The following is a 21,201-nucleotide window of genomic DNA, read 5'->3' on the forward strand; positions in this document are numbered from 1 at the left end:
CATTAGAGGACCTAGTGGAGTTAACACTCTACCCTGAAGCTGTGACAGGGGTCACAGAGATAGAGACCTCCGGTACACCAAGTACCAGCCAGGGTAGGTGCAATATTGATTTGTAACCCCATATGTGTATGCACAAAAGCCCCTTAGGAATTAGCAAGTAATGTTAAACATTGTGAGAAGTAGTCCAGTCCACATCTTAGAAGCAGCACAACAATGCATTATGGGAGTGGCAGTCCACAACCCAGAGCTGAAAGTAGCACATACAATGTATTTAAGTAGAGCGACACCCAGAGGAACACAACACCCACAACACAGTGTAGAGAAGTACCTGTACCTTTATTACCATTGTGTGACCGTAATTGTAACAAACATAACTGACATGCTGCATATTGTCGTTGCAGGTGGGCCAGGCCCAGCAGCCACAGCATCAACAAGCGTAGGCGAGACTGACCTCCATCCGGCCTCTGATTCCAACACCAGTGGGTCTCTCACCATTGCGCATGTCCGACGCAGGCCCAGGGCACTGCCACTGCCAGAGCTCAGCCAAGACTCAGATGAGCAGCAGGAAGGGCCAATTTCCCCATCACCAACAGGCAGGCGCAGCCAGATGCAGGAGGTCAGTTGTCAGCAGACCACAGCACCCCGCAGGATGGCAACAAATTCCGGGGCACAGCAGCATGAGGCAGGTGAGGGTCCCTCCTTCTTGGGTGGGTTGGAAGCTGCTATGTTGCAGCAGCAGCGTCTACAAAATAAAAGGATCATGGGATTACAAAAGAATTTGCGCCAACATAACACCAACATGGGGGGCCTGCATCGCCAGCTTGAGTCCCTCAATTCTAACATAGAACTGCTGCATGAGGGACAGGTGCAGGCATCACAGGACACCAGAGAGCTCACTAGTGCTGTCCGTGAACTATGCCAGGAGCTGTGGAGGCAGCACACAGCAGCAGGGATGTTGCAAACAGACTGGTACAGATCACCAATGTGATCGATAACATAATGGGACAGAGGTCAGCCACACCTAGTGAGGTTGCACTGGGGGACACAGAGGACAGTTCCAGCCACAGCAGTGTAGCTGTACCAGCATTGGACACCAGACGGCGCAGTGCCAGACACAGCACTGCCACTGAGGCGGACAACAGAGGTGCCAGTGAGGTAACTGGGCACCCAAGTGGTGTGCGTGGCCGCAAAAAATGACTTTAGCTGCCAGTGGACTTATGTTTTCACTATGACATAACAGTGCATTACTCAGACCCTTCATTGTTTCTAGTTTTTCACTTCATCTTTTTTGCAATTCGTCAAACGAACATTACCTGACTTAAGGTAATACATTTATTTCACTACAGGTACAGTTGTCAGTGGATTTGTGTCATTCATACTTACGTCTGAAATGGTTGTGTGTGATGTCAGCACGCCTTTGCCGTCCCTCTGCTGCACTGGTCCTGTCTGCTGGCTGTAGGGGTGGTATGGATCATCATCCTCATAAGATTCAGTTTCACATATTTCTAGAGGTATGCCCCTGGTGGTAGCTATATTGTGCAAGATAGCACAAGTAACCACTATTCAACATGTGGTCTCTGGACTGTACTGTAGTGCCCCTCCACTTTTGTGGAGGCACCAGAAGAGACTCTTCAGCAGTCCAAATGTGCGCTCCACCACGCTGCGGGTTGTCCTGCATTGTATCTCCGTTCAGCAGGTGTTGCAGGATTGAGGTACGGGTCATCATGTAGGTGCGCACTGCGTAGGCACTGTCACCTGGAAGGGACAGAGGGTATGATGAGTAAGTGAGCCATCTGACATCAGCACGCCATCAATGCGCCATTGTATAGAGGGACAATACCTAGTAGATATCCTTCTCCAAACTCCCCAGCTAGCAGTCTTGTGTGTATGCCGCTGTGGCGAAAGATGTACGAATCATGTGTGCTCCCTGGGTACCTGGCCACGAGATCTGTTATGATGTAGGAAGCATTGCAAATCACATGTATATTCATTGAATGTTGGTATTTCCGGTTGCGGTACACATACTCTGTGGCTGATGGTGGACAGATTGCCACATGTATCCCTAGGACGTGGGGGAACTGTGCTATCTGGTAAAATTACATTTTTGCCTGCTATATTTCCTGTGGGGTGTGGGGGAATCTGATGTACTGGTGTAGTTTGCTCAGCATGGCGTTGATAAATGCATTGAAAAATCTGGAGAGGGTACTCTGTGAGACCCTTCCAGTTGCTGCTATGACCCCTTGAAAGCTCCCTGAGGCAAGTACGTGGAGGAAGCATAATACCTGCACATGGGTGGGTATGCTGTGAGACCTTAGGGGCATATTTATACTCTGTTTGCGCCGGAATTGCGTCGTTTTTTTTTACGCAATTCCGACGCAAAACTAACTCCATATTTATACTTTGGCGTTAGACGCGTCTAGCGCCAAAGTCCATGGAGTTTGCGTCATTTTTTAGCGTGGACACCTACTTTGCGTTAATGATATGCAAGGTAGGCGTTCCCGTCTAAAAAATTTACTCCGAGGCATGTGCGCCGTATTTACACTCCCGGGCAAAATTCACGCCCGGGAGTGGGCGGGTCAAAAAAAATGACGTACGGCTGCTTTTGCGCCGTTTTTTAGCGCCTGGACAAGGCAGGCGTTAAGGGACCTGTGGGCTCGGAAGGAGCCCAGAGGTGCCCTCCCATGCCCCCAGGGACACCCCCTGTCACCCTTGCCCACCCCAGGAGGACACCCAAGGCTGGAGGGACCCATCCCAGGAACATTAAGGTAAGTTCCGGTAAGTACTTTTTTTTTTTTTTTTGTGGCATAGGGGGGCCTATTTGGGCCCCCCTACATGCCACTATGCCCAATGACCATGCCCAGGGGACATAAGTCCCCTGGGCATGGCCATTGGGCAAGGGGGCATGACTCCTGTCTTTGCTAAGACAGGAGTCATTTCTATGGGGTTTGGGAGTCGAAAAAAATGGCGCAAATCGGGTTGAGGCGAAAAATTTGCCTCAGCCTGACTTGCCCCATTTTTTGGCGCCCAAGCTCCATATCCCCCTACGCCGGCGCTGCCTGGTGTACGTCGTTTTTTTCCACGCACACCAGGCAGCGCCGCCGGCTAACGCCGGCTAACATCATTGATTAAATACGGCGCCCGCATGGCGCTTCAGAATGGCGTTAGCTGGCGCTAATTTTTTTGACGCAAAACTGCGTTAGCGCAGTTTTGCGTCAAAAAGTATAAATATGGCCCTCAGTGTTCTGCGCTGCAGTATGGGTTGTAGCTCAGCTATCAGATCAAGTATCATGGCTGAGTTCAACCTATACCTCTCATATATTTCCTCCTCTGTCAGGTTAAAAAGTGTAATGCGCACTCTGAAAATGCGCTCCTGTCTCCTCCTCCCTCTCCTCAAACCTGCCAAGATCCTCATCCTCCTCGCCATGACGTAGAGTGCAGCCATTGTGGAAAAGAGTCTGAGGCATTCTGGGCCTCTTTATATAGGTTGCACCTGGTTACCACCTGGTTTCACTTAGTGGTATTTTGCATGTGCAAAATGCCATTCTGCGAAAAATCGAAATTTGTGATTTTTTTATGCATTTCTTTGCGACTTGGATTTTGCGACTCGCAATTTGCGCCTCGCAATTTCCTACTGGAAATACCGAAACACAAAATGCGACTCGCAAAACCAGGTCGCAACGCAAAAAGTCGCTATTTTTGCGATGTCTTATTTTTGGTCTGCGAATCCCTATCATGCATCGCAGACCACGTTTTTGCACTGGCAAATGGCCGAATTTTGCGATTCGCACCGTTTGCAAGTGCAAAAAAGTTTCATACATCTGGCCCATAGTGATATTTTTCAAAAATATTTTATTTGGATTCTTTGAAGATGCTAATTTTTTTAATTGTGTAGCAAAAGCTATGTAATGTGTTTGTTAACCATATAACCTGTTTAATTTTAAGCATGTCATACTTTATTGTGTAGAAAAACGTATTTATTTTTGGCTACTATCCATTTGTTTTCTTAAAAGCAAATCAAGTTGAATTGTATAACAAGGCTAATTTTTATTTGGTTGATATCCTATTTTTTCTTCAAAACAAATATTGTTACATTTTATAACAAGGCTTTCAACACTAGCAACATGCCTAAAATGAAAGAACTATTGTTCTGAACTCCACCACCCATCTACAGTGAAACATATTTTTTTGTATATATCTTTTATTTGTTTTAACAATTAGCAGTAAGTTCCGTGCAGGAGCATAAACATAAATGTCAACGAGCTACAGTACAAACACTGATCATAATGTGTGGCAATGACCATTAATTCAGGAACATTAAAATGTACTCGTATGAGGTATTCATTCTGTCAAAAGTGAAAATATATGGTTTCCCAACAACAGTTAAAGGAAAAGAAAATTTACCAACCACTTAAGAAAAAGAAACTAACCTGCAAGCTATGGCTGCTGTTCTCTCCCACTATAGGTGAAAGATGGTTTGACACCAACCAACAACAGCCAGACTGAAAATGTATGAAAGGAACAAACACACAAAAAAACTTTTCTCTACCTTCACTATGTCAGTAAGAATGTTTGTTGCCTTGCAGCTCATTTTTAGGAATAATCATTTTGAGGAGGAGAGAGAGCATTGACAGGCAAAGGATCAACATCCTTGTCATACACTGGAAAGAAGTCATTGTCACATACCAATTCTCACCTGATGTGATCCTTGATATGGTTGCTGACTGGAAGGAGCAACTTGATTCTCCTACTATCCACTTTCAGGCTATGGCTGCCTATGTAAAGACAGGCTGCACTCCATTTTGTGGTCACCTGAACTTTCCAGAGGATCCCTTCTGACATACTGTCATCTCACAGGAAAGCCAGTCTTGATACTTCCACCAGGTACTGAAAGGCAGCAACAGAAGACTCTTTCAGTTTATTGCCATGCCACAGTCACTGGTGAAAAGGAAATTGACAGCAAGATAATGTTTTTGTCCACTTCCTTCGTGTGCTAGGTGCCATAGACTGCACCCAGGTGGCATATCAGGAACCTCACCACACAGTCAACCTTTTCTGCAGCAGACAGGACTGCTTCAATTAGGTGTATGTTGTCTTTCCTGGAAGTACACTTGACATACATCTTCAGTCACCCACATGTGGCCTGTCATTTAGTTGCTGGGGATTTTGTGGCCAGATGTATGAAGCATCCAATTAGCAATTTGCTAATTGTGAGAAAAAGAGAATCACAAAATGTATTATAGTAGTTACATGTAGATTTGCGAATTGGCAATTGTTCAGAGTACAATTTAGATAATCTCACTCTGTGATCTCCTAATTTGCAAATCTGGTTGCAATTAATGAGTATCGCATTTTGGCAGCCTGATGATTCCACAGCTAGGAAGTGTTTCTCTGTTGAAACTAGTGGAGAGTGCATGCTGGAGGTTTTGCACAGTGTACAAACAACATCTACCTGTGCGTGTGTAATCCACTCATAGAGCCACCAAAAATATTAAGAAGGAACTGCTCAAGGTAAGTGTAATGTAGTATTGTTACTTGCCAAAATGTACGTGATAGGCTTTTTCAAAACACTTATCCATTGATACAACCTTTACACTTCTTGTGTATACATTAATAGAGAATGGTATCAGTATAGTAGTGTAACATAAGAAAGCAGTGCATTTTCATAGTGCATCATGGTAGATGTGGTGAATACACATTAGCTTGAGGTTAACTATGACATATTTATATGTGGCAATAAAACAAAACATATGAAATCCTACTTCACTATAGTACATACATTAATCATGAATCAATTTCCTAACAGAGATCCATGCTCATGGAATTTCTGTGTCAGAAGTCAAGGGACCTGTGGAATCTCAAATGCACATTGATAAACCAATTGATCTTGACAACCAAGGCATAGCACCCAAAGCTGAACCTATGAGTCCCAGATTAACATATCATAAACAGTCAGTGCAAGATGGTTGTGGAAAAGACACAAGGTGTCACCCAGGAACCTGTTGTGAGGTCAAGACAACAGGAATGAAAGTTAGGAGCTTGCTCTGACTGTGTTGCCAATAAACCATCCCAACAAAATCGGGGAACTGGTAGTAGTAACAAAAATGTGCAATTCTTTGGAGGTTTGGAGACATCAATGCTTATAATTCAGCACCTGCAACAAAAACAAATTAAGGTTGTAAATCAGAAACTGACAAACAGGAGAAAAGCATTACATTTGCTTTTCAAAATATTGTAAACTAGATAGTTTGACAGAAACAAAGAAGACTCTATGTTTTGAGCTAAATCAGGATAATATGAGTCAAAGATTTAGGGAACATAAACACTCTGCATTTTAAGTAGGTCAATTAATTGCCTTGCAAATGCCACATCAACATTGACACACTGTATTGTGAACCTGCAAGTTAAAATAGGGCACTACAGCAAAGATGTAGCTTGTGATCTCAAATTAAATCACTACATATTACAAATACTGTAGATACATTGCAAGTGGTACACAAGCAGTAGCTGCCTAAGTGAGCATCATTCCATTGTCATCAGCAAATCTTCTACAAATAGAATGCCTATTTATGAACCCAAGCATTGCAGTGCTGTTAGGTGAAATGTAGGAGCTGCAATAGCTGCTTGTGGCAATCGCAAGAAGTAGACATTTTATTTGCCATTTATTTTTGTTGTGCTTAGGTTAACAACATGCATGTTATGCCATTTGTTTTACAATTGTGACAGAGATCAGTGTTAAATTGCTTTGCTTATATACATTACCATACCTGAAGCAAAGGGAGAATATGGTCTAACAACTACAAAACATTTGTATTATTATGCCAAAATTAGTGTGTACATTTTTAACTTACCCAGTAAAATAATTATTGTTATGTTAGCACGTTGTACTTGGCCTTCTGCTGCTCTTGAGTCCTCATCTTGTTGAGATGCTGATAGATCTTCATCCTGCTCATCAGACTTAGGGCTTGATTTAGATATTGGTGGAGGGGCTGCTCTGTCACAATGGTGACGGATATCCCGTCCGCCAAGATCTAAATCCCATTGGACAAACCCCTCCGCCAATATCTAAATCAGGCCACTGACTCAGACATCGTATCTTCCAGTCCTGTCCGAGTCACTGTATTGTGTAGATTTGCACATGCTGCTATAATTTTGCAATTGGTTTCGGGAGAATATCGTATGGCACCAGTACTGTTGTAGAGGCATCAGAATCTTATTAAATGTCCAAAGGTACATTTCAGGACACCTTTTTTTCTTCTATGTGCAGCATTGTAATGACGCTCACTCCATGTAGAAGGGATCTAATAAAGAGTCATCATTCATGGGTGTAGGATGTAAGCCCCATCACCTACAACATTAATGTACATACTAACACATTATACAAATATATGTGGGTTAAAAAGTAGTAAAATACTTACAGAAAATGTACCCAATATATATCCATCTTCATATTCTTCTCTTTGTAGTCTTGTGTAAATGCCACTGTGCCTACACATAAAGCAATCATGGGTGCTCCCTGGAAATCATGCTACAATATCTATAATCAAATTTTTAGTATCACACACCACTTGCATGTTCAAGGAATGCTTATTTTTCGGTTGCGGAATAAACTTTCAGTGGCAGATAGTGGGCAGATAGGCACATGTGTACCATCTACGCAGCCAATAACGTGTAGAAAATTGGCTATCCTCTAAAAGTGCAATTTTGCATTTAGTACTTCTTGTTCATTTTGAAGATAGTAAATGTGAGCATTTAGGTGCATTATCATAGCATCCAAGAATGCACAGATTTATTCAGATAGAGCACTATTACACCTTGGTTACTGCCTGAGACTAAGAGGTGCAAAGTAAATAAAACCTGCACATGGGTGAGGATAGAATTACTAAGCAGAGTATTTACTTTCAAGCTGTGGCCTCAAATCAATTATGAGTTCCAAAATCACTGTGCAACTCAGCCTATACTTTTCAAATATTTCTTCCTCAGTTTTTTTAAGAAGACTTATACTGAGTCTTACAATCGTCTCCTGTCCCCAGCTCATCCTTCTCTTCAATCCAGCCAGTATACACATTCTTCATCCCACCACAAGTAATGCTATCATTGTTAAAGCCACTGATGAATTTCTAGGCTGGCTTTATAGTTTGCACATGGTTACCGCTTGAGCAGAATTGGTGGTAAATTGCATGTGTAAAACGTTCATTTTGGGACCATTCACAATTTGTGACTGTCTGTGAAATATGATTTCCTGACACCGATTGCTTATTTGTTACACGCTATCAAGTGTTGCTAAAAACATTGAATCACAAAATAACCGCTTATGCCTTTCATACATATAAAAATATTATTTTTGCCATTGGTATCCAGTTTGTGACTGCTTACTAATTTGCAAATGCTTTTTACATCCGGCTCCTAGTGGCATGTGGGCCATTGGTAAGTAACAACACCTCGCACTGTGGCTATATGTACATCTTGAGGTGGTATCTCAACAATACTCCTTAATCTCTAAAACACAATAAACGCACATGATCCTGACATCCACAGCATGCATGTAGGCATGACATCTTACAATAAGAAGAGAGGACTCTCTTTTAAAATGAATGTGGATTTTTCATAGGTAATGCTTCGTATGCTGTCTTTTCATATTCCTCACACAATGCAAGTGTCCAACTGTTGTGAATCCATTTCAGTTCTTATTGGGACTCAGGGGTTTAGCTTAGCCTTTTGCTTGGAGGCCTGTGCCCCGTCACCTAGTGACTTTTAACCTACTTAGCTTGCTCGTTTCTTTTTTCATTTATTTTATTATTTCTTTTGAGATGGCTGTCATTGTTTATAGTTTATAAAGATGTTTTGATTTGCATTTAAGTGCCACTCTGAGAAGGCATCATTATCAGCAACATGATCAGTGATGTACGTAGGTATTGTTATCATGTCCCTTTCTCACTTATATGTGATAGGAACATAGAGTACACTTGTTGGGAATTGTTTATGTAATTGCTGCCACAAGTCTCCCTGCTTATCAGTTGTTTAGGAGCATACCTGTGTCAGGGATCCTACTTGATTTGTATAAATACATCTTACACGGACAAGGTCAGTAGAGGGGTTCCTTCCAGATGCCATCTACACTGCACATCAGCTGGCTTCAGAACTCAGACTTTGTGACACCATGGAGTCTGACCTAGAGACCTCATTCCAAAGTAACAAGGGTTGGGGGTGCTTCTCATGGACATTTTACCGGCAGATTAGGTTTATCATACCTAGCTCTCATTAGGGTAGAGATTAGGTTCTCTTGCTAGGAATTTTAAATCTCATGTTTATTGTAAGATGTTGGACGTTTTATATTCACAACTCTTAGCTTCACAATTCTGCTTCTTTTACTGTTTACTGTCCTAATCATTGCAGCTCATGCATTTTATCATAGATTGCAGTCTTTTCAATAAATAGATTGAAAACTCTCCTGCATCTCCTTCATTGCCTGTGTGTGACTGAGACTTATTGCTAACGTGAGAAAAGAGTAACGTCTGTTCCATCATGACTTCCCTGAGAGGTTTTTTCTAGAGTCCATGCGTAAGGCTGCCAGAAATCATCTTTGCTTTCTGAGTTTTGGTGAGGTACTGCTTGCGAGCTGGGAGGTTTGGACTGACAGTTGCAACTTGTTGTAGGAGTGACTCAGTTGCCTACAAACAAAAGTGCTGTCTCCCCTAAACCATTAAATACAACAATGCCCTAACGGGGAGAATCCGACAAATTATTTATACATCATAAAACAACATAGGTGAAAGCAAAAAAGCTATTTATTCATATAAATATATATATTCATTTATTTACTTATACATAAATATCAATTTAATATATTCATCCTAAATGGACAGCCCATCTGATAAAACAAAACACCCAGGGACAGATAGTGTGAGAAAATGTGCTCGTGTTTGGTGAACGCTCAGGCCCTTATTTATACTTTTTTAGCGCCGCAAATGCGTCGTTTTCTGTCGCAAAAGCGACACAAAATTACAAAATACAATTGTATTTTGTAAGTTTGTGCCGCTTTTGCGTCAAAAAGCTGCGCAAATGCGACGCTTAAAAAGTATAAATATGGGCCTCAGTCTTTCTAAGGCTCACATATGAATGAAGAATGCATTGGAATTGACGGGTGACTTGGTATATGAGGAGGAATAATATTTTCAAATCAGACTTGATCTCCTCATAAATAGACAAGTAAAAGAAGTGAAGAAGTCAGAGGATATATGTATGGGACTCCCATCGTATTAGTCCTGAAGAAGACCTACTGTGGAGCTGGGATTTGGCCCAAGATATAGAGGGGTCGAAACGTTGACGGATATATCATAGTCTGGATTGGTTTCTGCATAAGATCTTTGGAGGATTGAAGGCATTGATTTAGACTCTCTGAGGATTTGGAATGGAGTTATTGCAGCAAACAAAAAAGAACCAACCAACTGTTTTTAATGTTTTTTGTATAGGTTTTTGATTCATTGGAATATGTATTATTCTCCTTTCTATCTATCACGAGCACTTAATTCTCACACTATCTGTCCCTGGGTGTGTTGTTTTATCAGATTGGCTGTCCATTTAGGATGAATATATTAAATTGATATTTATGTATAAGTAAATAAATGAATATATATATTTATATGAATAAATAGCTTTTTTGCTTTCACCTATGTTGTTTTATGATGTATAAATAATTTGTCGGTTTCTCCCCGTTAGGGCATTGTTGTATGTAATGGTTATCTTCTACCCAGCCCGGTCGGGTTTTTGGGTTACCCTCTGTGGTCTATAAGTGTCTCCCCTAAACCAGCAGTCTCGCTTGTGAGCGAGAGTCCAACTATGACATGGCACAACTAACAATGGTGTTTTGGCACTAATTTACAGATATCCTGAGTATCTCTGTCTCACATACAGCAGATACATTAAGTTCCATTATACAGAGACATTCGTGGTTTTAGGGATAATCCTCCTCAGCTGAATAGGGAGTACCTAACAAGGCTGTAGGTCTTTTAAGCTTGAACCCTTAAAAGGACTTCTCCCCATTTAGTGTACCTTCTCTGTACCCACTATTATACATGGCTAACACCATAGACATTTCAGAAAATGTCAGACACACATTAAAGCAACATTAAGAAGCTATGGCTTAAAAGATGAAGGTCAGGATGTTACATTTATAGTGGAAGCTCGTGATGCTTATCAATCAGACTATTCCTGGATCACCTTTCCTGAAGAAGATGATAGTGCTAATGCAACCTTACAAATGACTGGTACAATTTGCTATCTGCACCATGAAAACTGCCCCAGCATGGGCTGCACCAGCTCATCACCAATTGGCCGTTACTGGGATTAACCCACAGACAGTAGATTCAATCATGGGCAAAGCACCCACGGAACGTGCAAAGTTCCTATCTGGATATCACAAAAAACTAACCACCAGGAAGCAGTGCTCCCCCGTACCGGATCCCAAGATAAACATAAACTTCTCACAATGTGCTTGCCATTCGGAATGGTTCCCTCAGTAGATGACTGCACCACATGGGGTGCAGTCTTCGCTGGTAAACTGATACTTGCCAACTTACCGGAAGTGTTAAAACAAATTTGAAATGAGTACGGGACTGCTCCAGCCCTAGATTTGGGGATGAAACTGCTTCGTAATTTGGACACAGTCTCCACAATATTTCTAAGTAACATTAAAGGGGAAGCTGCAGCGTTGGCTACATGCCAGACTCTCCAGGAGGTTCCACAGTTGGAACAGGAGCGCCAAATACCGAAATTATTTTCCGAAACCTATACTAGTATAGGATGGGATAGTTTGGGAGTCAAACAGAAGACTGAAATTCAGAGTACCACCCCTAAGGATGGTGCTAAACAAGCACAGGAGGATTCTTAAAAATGTTGGGATAAACAAAAGCAAAATAAAGACAGACAAAGTCAGAGAGCAGACTCTCTGCATCCGGAGAGCTCCGAAAGGAGATATAGGGGGTCATTACAACATTGGCGGTAAAAGGCGCTTACCACCGTGCAGAAGACCGCCAATACACCGCTGCGGCTGCGGTATTCCGCCACAGCTATTATGACCCACATCTTGGAATCCGCCAAAATTCAGACACCCACACAACATCGCCACACCAAAGGTCAGTGATAAACTGGCAGAAACAAATCCGCCACCTCCACGCCAACAGAAACATGCCCATGCTATTACGACCCACGAATCCACGCAGCGGTCTTTCAACCGCGGTATTCCATTGGCGGTACACACCGCCGCGCTCAAAATACACACACATCTCCAAAACACCGCCACATTGGACAATTCCAAATACACACACCTGATACACATACAAACACCACTCCCACACACCCAACACAATATAAAACACACACCCACATCACCCACAAACCCCTACGACCAAAAAATCACGAACGAAGGCCAGAGAGAGAGCACAGAATAGACAACTCCATCACACAGAGGCACAAAACACCATCACCCACACAACATCCACGCACAAAACACCACACACCACTACACTCACCACACTCATCAACACATACACCACCCCACACATCACCTACACCACCCCATGTCACGCCAAAGACACCCCCGCTTCTCCGAGGAGGAGCTCAGGGTCATGGTGGAGGAAATCATCCGGGTAGAGCCACAGCTATTTGGCTCACAGGTACAGCACACATCAATAGCCAGGAAGATGGAGCTATGCCGCAGAATAGTGGACAGGGTCAACCCAAGAAATAGGGAGGACATCAGGAAGAGGTGGAACGACCTACGGGGGAAGGTGCGTTCAACGGTCTCCAGGCACAGCATCGCGGTACAGCGGACTGGAGGCGGACCCCCACATCCTCCCCCACAACTAACAACATGGGAGGAGCAAGTCTTGACCATCATGCATCCTGAGGGCCTCGGAGGAGTCGGTGGAGGATGGGACACTGGTAAGTCAAATCTTAACTATCATATCCCCCACCCTACCTGCATGATATCACACACCCCCACCATCACACCCTCCCCTATCACTCCAAATCCTCACTAATCTACCCATAACACAAACCACCCATCCCAACACCAAGCCCTGCATGACACAACAAAGCATGGACACCCCTCACTAAAGCATGCCCACTGCACATACCCAGAACACCCCCCCAACCATCATCACACAAACCCACACACAGGAATGCTTGCACTGGGGTACACAAACACCCACCCATTTCACACCATTACACACACACCTGCAATAATCATGCTCTTATGCCCCTGCAGGAACCCGAAGGACCGTCACCACACCAGAGGGACCAGACAACACCACTCCACCCCCAGAAGAGGCCCACAGTGACGAGAGCAGCTCTGCCCTACTGGATCCTGATGACCAGCCCGGACCATCATGGGCCTCGGGACAATCGGTTCCCCTTGCACAGGCACAGCCCAACACCGACCTTCCACCCTCTGGTAACACCAGCACAGCACCCACCCAGCGGGCCCATACCTCCCTACCCAGGACAGGTCAATCAGCGGTGTGTCCACTACTACAGGGAACCCAGGCTAACCCGCCACCCCAACAACAACAGGGACCTGGGGGCAGTGGTAGTGGGCACACGGTCCAGGGGACGGAGGCACAGGAACACAGGGGAACTGGGAGGGCTGCTGTCCGACAGGGGGCGGACAGGCCAAGGGAACCCACTCTCCACGAGGCCCTATCCTCCATCATGGGAGCATACCACCACTCCCAGGAGACGATGGCGACGGTCCTGGACAAGTTGCAGGAGACCCTGCGCCTGCAGGATTAACTGTATTTGGGGTTCAGGGAGGAGTTCAGGACCATCAGCTCCGCCCTGAGCACCATCGTAGGGGTGCTGAAGGACATACAGCAGACCTTGAGGGACACCGTGGCACTCCAAGGGGCCCCTGACACTAGCCAGGACGATGAAATGCCCACCACCTCCGCCGGCGCTAGTGGACAGGACGCCCCGCCACAGGACCAACACACCAGCACCCCACCCCCTGCAGATGGACAACCACCACGCAAGCGGTCCCTGAGATCCAGGAACAGGACAGAGCAAGATGGCAATACCCCCGCCAGGAAATGAGACCACCCTGATTGTCCTCCCACTGTCCCACTTTGTTACCCTGTCCATACTTAAACTGCACCAGCTCCACTTCCTATGCCCAGATGGGCAGTGCACCTGTGAGACTAATAGACTGGACTCTGCCATGGACATTCCTCTGCCATCACCCCTCACCATTTTACAAACCCCTCACATTTCAGAGCACTTCAATAAACACCCTTGAAACACAAAACAATCTGGAGTCAGTCTGTGATTTAGTAAATATGTATTATCAATGACAGTGTCATAATGGGTTTACCATTGTAAGGCTAACATAACTATGTCACACATCACAAGCCCTTGAAGGATGCAAGCAGTTGACACGTAGGTAACCACACCTGTGAAACCGTAATGGAAGGGTACAACTCAGTTACCAAATAGTGATTTAAATCGAGAAACAGGATAGAGGTAGATGTGTGAAAGTTAAGGTAATGCTAAAAATGAAAATGTTCTCACCCGTGTCTCACTGGAAATATTGCTGTATGACTGACTCCCTGTTGTCGTTGTCTTCTTCCTCAGCTTCATCCTCATCACTGTCCACAGGCTCCACAGACTCCACAGCTGCTACAACACCGTCATCTGGATCATCCTCCTGCAGAAAAGGCACCTGGCGTCGCCAAGACAAATTATGGAGCTTGGAGCAGGCGATGATGATGTCGCACACCTTCTTCAGTGAGTAGAATAGGGATCCACCTGTCATATGGAGGCACCTGAACCTGGCCTTCAGGAGGCCGAAGGTGCGTTCGATCACCCTTCTAGTCCGCCCATGGGCCTCATTGTACTGTTCCTCTGCCCTGGTCCTGGGATTCCTCACTGGGGTCAATAGCCAGGAAAGGTTGGGGTAACCAGAGTCCCCCAATAGCCACACACGGTGCCTCTGGAGTTGACCCATCATATCAGGGATGCTGCTATTCCGCAGGATGTAGGCGTCATGCATTGAGCCAGGGAACATAGCATTTACCTGCGAGATGTACTGGTCTGCCAAACAGACCATCTGGACATTCATTGAATGATAACTCTTCCTGTTCCTGTACACCTGTTCACTCCTGTGGGGGGGGACCAGAGCTACATGGGTCCCATCAATGGCACCTATGACGTTGGGGGTATGTCCAAGGGCATAGAAGTCACCTTTCACTGAAGGCAAATCTTCCACCTCAGGGAAAATGATGTATCTCCTTACCTGTTTCAGCAGGGCAGACAACACTCTGGACAACACGTTGGAAAACATAGGCTGGGACATCCCTGATGCCATGGCCACTGTTGTCTGAAAAGACCCACTTGCAAGGAAATGGAGCACTGACAGCACCTGCACGTCAGGGGGGATTCCAGTCGGATGGCGGATTGGTGACATCAGGTCTGGCTCCAACTGGGTACATAGTTTCTGGATTGTGGCACGGTCAAACAGGTAGGTGACGATGACATGTCTCTCTTCCATTGTCAACAGGTCCACCAGCGGTCGGTACACCGGCGGATTCCGCCATCTTCTCATATGTCCCAGCTGACGGTGTCTACGAAGGACAACAGCGAAGAACCAGTCATTATTCCTCCAGGTATGTACCCACAGTAACACACAAGACTACACCACTCACAAAACCCTTCCTGTATGTGTGTTGAGTGTAGGCCTAGCTATGTGTGACGCAGTAGTAAATGATGCCATGTGGGCCCCTGGAATGGCAGCTGCCTGACCTCTAAACTGGGACAATGGGCTTGTGGGGAAACTGCGCTGGCGTTGCACACCGTTGTGGTAGGCGGTCGTAGACCGCGGCGCAATTCTGCATTGGTGAACATTGGACCCTATGGGTCCCAGGAGCCGATGAACAGGTGCGCTGGCAGTGATGATGTGCACCGCCGCGGACGTCACCGCCATTTTCTATCTGTTCAATCACTAGATACCTGACCTTCGACAGGAGAGGACCTACACTGCTAGTGCTGCTGTGACCTCGGTCTGGAAGCGACGATGGCTGCTGCGTCTGGGGAAAGAGCCCCTGCCTTCACTGCAGAGGAGTTGGAGAAACTGGTAGACGGGGTCCTCCCCCAGTACACGCTACTCTACGGTCCTCCAGACCAACAGGTTAGTACACAGGGAGCACGTTGTATGGGCTAGGCCTGGGTGGAGAGGGCTGGTTGGAAGAGGGAAGGGGGCAGAGTTCATAGAACAACAATGCATGGGAATGAATGGGCCACATGGCCAGAGTAGGGAGGGGGCCACTCACAACGACGGTGCAGTTGGTAATGACTGTTCCTCTTCCCTTGTGCATGTCATGTAGGTCAGCGCCCACCAGAAGAGGGACATTTGGCGTGCCATCCCCAAGGAGGTCCGGACCCTGGGGGCCCTCCAGAGACGGGGCACCCACTGCCGTAAGAGATGGGAGGACATTCGCCGCTGCAGCAAGAAGACGGCGGAGGCTCAGCTGGGGATGGCATCCCAACGTGGGAGGGGTGCCCGTCGCACCATGACCCCCCTGATGTTCCGGATCCTGGCGGTGGCCTACCCGGAGTTGGATGGGCGCTTGAAGGCATCACAGCAGACACAAGGGGGTGAGTACAACCTCATTCTGCTGACTTTGCGTGCAGTGGAGGTGTCTGGATGGGGGAGGTGGGCTGTGGGTGTTCCTCGGCCAGGGCGAGTTAGCGAGGCAAGGCCCCTCCGTAATGTAGGCCATGTGGCACTCTACCCCACCTCAGCAGAGTGCCAAGTCGAGGTACAGTTGTCCCTGTGGCATACATGTGCGCAGATGTCCACCATTGCCATGTAGGCCATATCCCAGAAATTGCATGTGCAGAGGGCAGGAGCACGGCGTAATGCAGGGGGTTGCTGCATCTGTCTTGTCCGCCAACGGTAGCGGTAATCCATGCACTAAAACTCTCTTTCTTCTGTCTCCCCCCCTTTTTCTGCTCTCCCTGTCCTTTTGTACATCAGCATCAACAGGCGGAGGTACAGTGGCACCGGAGCACGAGGGAGCTGCATCCCACATGGCCATGGAGGGACACACCACGGACTCTGAATGCACCAGTGGGACGGAGGGCGAGGAGAGCTTCACGTCGGCCACCGGATCACCAAGCAGCGACACGGACTCGTTAGCCGATGGGGGCTCCCTTGTGGTGGCGGCACCATCTGTGCCCCCACCTCTACAGGTACAGCCGCCACCTCCCCTACCAGCACCGCCCTCCCAGCAGCCCCTCAGCGTTCGCCCCGTGCCCGCTCACCCAGGAGGGTGGGCATCACCTTCGCCCCAGGCACCTCAGGCCCTGCCCCTGTCACCCCTGCTGCCCTCAGTGAGGAGGCCATTGACCTCTTCAGGTCACTCACTGTTGGGCAGTCTACCATTGTGAATGCCATCCAGGGTGTAGAACGAGAGTTGCAACACGGTAATGCATTCCTGGAGGGCATTCATTCTGGTCAGGCTGTCCTTCAGCGAACCCTGCAATCTCTGGCCTCAGCATTGATGGCAGCCATTGTCCCTGTGTCTAGCCTCCCCCCTCCAACTTCCTCCACCCAGACCCAATCTTCTGTACCCCAGCACATCTGAAGCACACCTACAGACCAGCATGCACACAAGTCAACAAACACAAGTAGCTCAAGCAAACATAGGCACCACACACACCACAGGCACTCACGCAAGCCTCACCCACGTACAGACACAGCAACATCCACTGCCTCCACTGTGTCCCCCTCCTCCTCTTATCCCTCCTCCCTCCCAGTCTCGTCTACACACACACCTGCATGCACCACATCTACAGGCACCATGAATCCCACAAGGACACCCAGCACCACATGCCGCTCACCTGCACTCACCACCTCCACTGCCATTTACACGTCCCCTGTGTCCTCTCCCAGTGTGTCTGTGACGCCCCCTCCCAAAGTAAACAAACGCCGGCAATCACTCACCCAACATCCATCCACCTCACGACAGCCTCCAGTACCTGCACCTGCACCCAAAACATCTAAAGTGACACCTCCGACAACCACCTCCTCTTCCTCCACTCCCAGACCCCCTCCAGCTACCCATCTCAGTGTTCGTCAGAAACTGTCCCTCTGTAAAGTTGACCTTTTTGCCCCCACCCCACCCCCTCCAATTCATCAGTCCCGTCGTAGCGCCTCAGCCAAAAAGCCTCCAATACCAGTGGTGCCTGTTCAAGGTTTGTGGAGTGCACCGGCCACTAGGGCAGGCAGTAGGACCCGGAGCCAAGGCACTGGCAGCCCACCCCCTGTAAAGGCTCTGAAATTGGAGAGTGGACGACGGGACGGTGTTAAGACTCCTGGTGGGAAAACAACTGACATGGGTTCCAAGGGGATTGGAGAGTCAGCTGTGACTCCACCAAAGGTGGGGAAGGGCCTGAGGAAGTCTGCCCAGCCTGTTGTGAGTGTCACAGCGGAGAAGTGCGCCATCATTTCCGGCGGTCGACACACAACCGCCAGCACCGTCGTCACTGGTCCAGAGACCATCCCCAGAGTCACAGCCCAGGAGGGCCCGAGTATCGTCACTGGTCCAGAAACCACCGCCACCGCCGGAGTCACAGCCCAGGAGGGCCCAAGTATCGTCACTGGTCAGGAGACCACCGCCAGAGTCACAGCCCAGGAGGGCCCGAGTATCGTCACTGGTCCAGAGACCACCGCCAGAGCCACAGCCCAGGAGGGCCCGAGTATCGTCACTGGTCCAGAGACCACTGCCACCGCCGGAGTCACAGCCCAGGAGGGCCCAAGTATCGTCACTGGTCAGGAGACCACCACCAGAGTCACAGCCCAGGAGGGCCCGAGTATCGTCACTGGTCAGGAGACCACCGCCGGAGTCACAGCCCAGGAGGGCCCGAGTATCGTCACTGGTCAGGAGACCACCGCCGGAGTCACAGCCCAGGAGGGCCCGAGTATCGTCACTGGTCCGGAGACCACCGCCGGAGTCACAGCCCAGGAGGGCCCGAGTATCGTCACTGGTCAGGAGACCACCGCCGGAGTCACAGCCCAGGAGGGCCCGAGTATCGTCACTGGTCAGGAGACCACCGCCGGAGTCACAGCCCAGGAGGGCCCGAGTATCGTCACTGGTCAGGAGACCACCGCCGGAGTCACAGCCCAGGAGGGCCCGAGTATCGTCACTGGTCAGGAGACCACCGCCGGAGTCACAGCCCAGGAGGGTCCGAGTATCGTCACTGGTCAGGAGACCACTGCCGGAGTCAGTGCCCTGGAGGGCCCCGGCTGCCACAGCCCCACTGGGCAATGATGGAACGTCATGCCACACACCAATGCCCAGTGTAGAGAACGTCATGCCACACACCAATGCCCAGTGTAGAGAAGGTCATGCCACACACCAATGTCCGTATCAAGACCGCCATGGCAAAGCACCGCTGAACAGTCCAGAACCGCCATGGCAAAGCACTGCTGAACAGGGCAAAGACCGCCATGGCAAGTCACTGCTGAACAGGGCAAAGACCGCCATGGCAAGGCACCACTGAACAGTCCAGAACCGCCATGGCAAAGTACCGCTGAACAGGGCAAAGACCGCCATGGCAAAGCACCGCTGAACAGTCCAGAACCGCCATGGCAAAGCAACGCTGAACAGGGCAAAGACCGCCATGGCAAAGCACTGCTAAACAGTCCAGAACCGCCATGGCAAAGCACCGCTGAACAGGGCAAGCACCGGGTAGGAATGAATGGTCCACCACATCAGGCATCCTTATCCCATGTGCAGCTGGGACAGTGACAGGACAGGAACTTTCACGGGAAGACTCATCCAGTCTGGGCACCAGTCCCCCCCAGTACCAGTAGAGCCCTGCATCTACTTGGGAGACTGTGGCTTTGCACTCCCCAGGATTGAACAGTGGGCAACCCACCCACTGTAGAGACTTGAGAGACTGTGGCTTTGCACTCCCCAGGATGGAACCGTGGGCAAACCACCCACTGTAGAGACTTGAGAGACTGTGGCTTTGCACTCCCCAGGATTGAACAGTGGGCAACCCACCCACTGTAGAGACTTGAGAGACTGTGGCTTTGCACTCCCCAGGATGGCACAGTGGGAAACCCACCCACTGTAGAGACTTGAGAGACTGTGGCTTTGCATTCCCCAGGATACATCAATGGGCATGGAGCCCCGTCGTGGATCTGGCTTTGCAGTCATCCGGCTGAGGTGCCCCCCCTTCCCTTCCCCCTGAGGTGCCTGTAGTATTTCAATCTGATGCCCCGGCAGTGTTCTCTCCGATTGTGATCAGGTATCCTTTGAGGGCCTCACCCATGCATTTTTGGACTGTTGGTGAACGGACATTGTAATTTACATATCTGCACCACTTCTCGTATTGTATATATTTATGACTGATTTTCAAAAATATATCTGAATATTTTTTTATGACATGTATATTGCCACATTACAATGTTTGACCGAATTTCGCATTGTCTTTTCATTCTTCCGGGGGGATTGTGGGTTGTTACTGTGATTTTTGTGAATGCATTGGTGTGTATGTTGTAATATGCGAGGGTGGGGGTGTCTGGTGGGTGTCCCCCTAACTTTTGCCTCCCCCATGTCGTAGGTGCAGTACTCACCATTGTCTTCGGTGCCTACATAGCTGTTGGTCGTATAGGAGCAGAAAGACAAGGGCAGGGAGTATTTGGAGTTACGGCTCCATGGAGTCCTCGTTCCTCGTGGGATGTGTTCAGGTGAGCGTTTTCTCATAGCAAAAGCTGTTTCCGCCATGTTTTTATCCACGGTGAATCCGTCCCGGAAAAGGTATCGGATTGGCGGGTTGTAATACTGTGGGCGGTACATTGTCTTCCGCCTGTCTGTTGGCGGTGACCGCCGCGCTGCTTGTTTGCACCGCCGTGGCGGGCGGTGTGTTAAAGTGGCTGTCTTTGTTGGCGGTTTCCGCCAGGGTCATAATTCCCTTTTTTTGTCCGCCGGACTGTTTGCGGTATTTCCGCAGCTTTAACACCGTCCGCCAGGGTTGTAATGACCACCATAATCTCAGAAATAGAGAAACTTTAAAGACTCCTGACAGATAAACTGATTCACATCTCTGTCGTTACTTTCAGGACACATTGGATAGATTGAGTGAGAGAGTAGGATGGTCAGAGCAACGTGCTGACAATGAGAAACAGAAGAAAGACTCACA

The sequence above is a fragment of the Pleurodeles waltl genome, chromosome 1_1 (assembly GCF_031143425.1).
Source record: "Pleurodeles waltl isolate 20211129_DDA chromosome 1_1, aPleWal1.hap1.20221129, whole genome shotgun sequence".
Classification (NCBI taxonomy): domain Eukaryota; kingdom Metazoa; phylum Chordata; class Amphibia; order Caudata; family Salamandridae; genus Pleurodeles; species Pleurodeles waltl.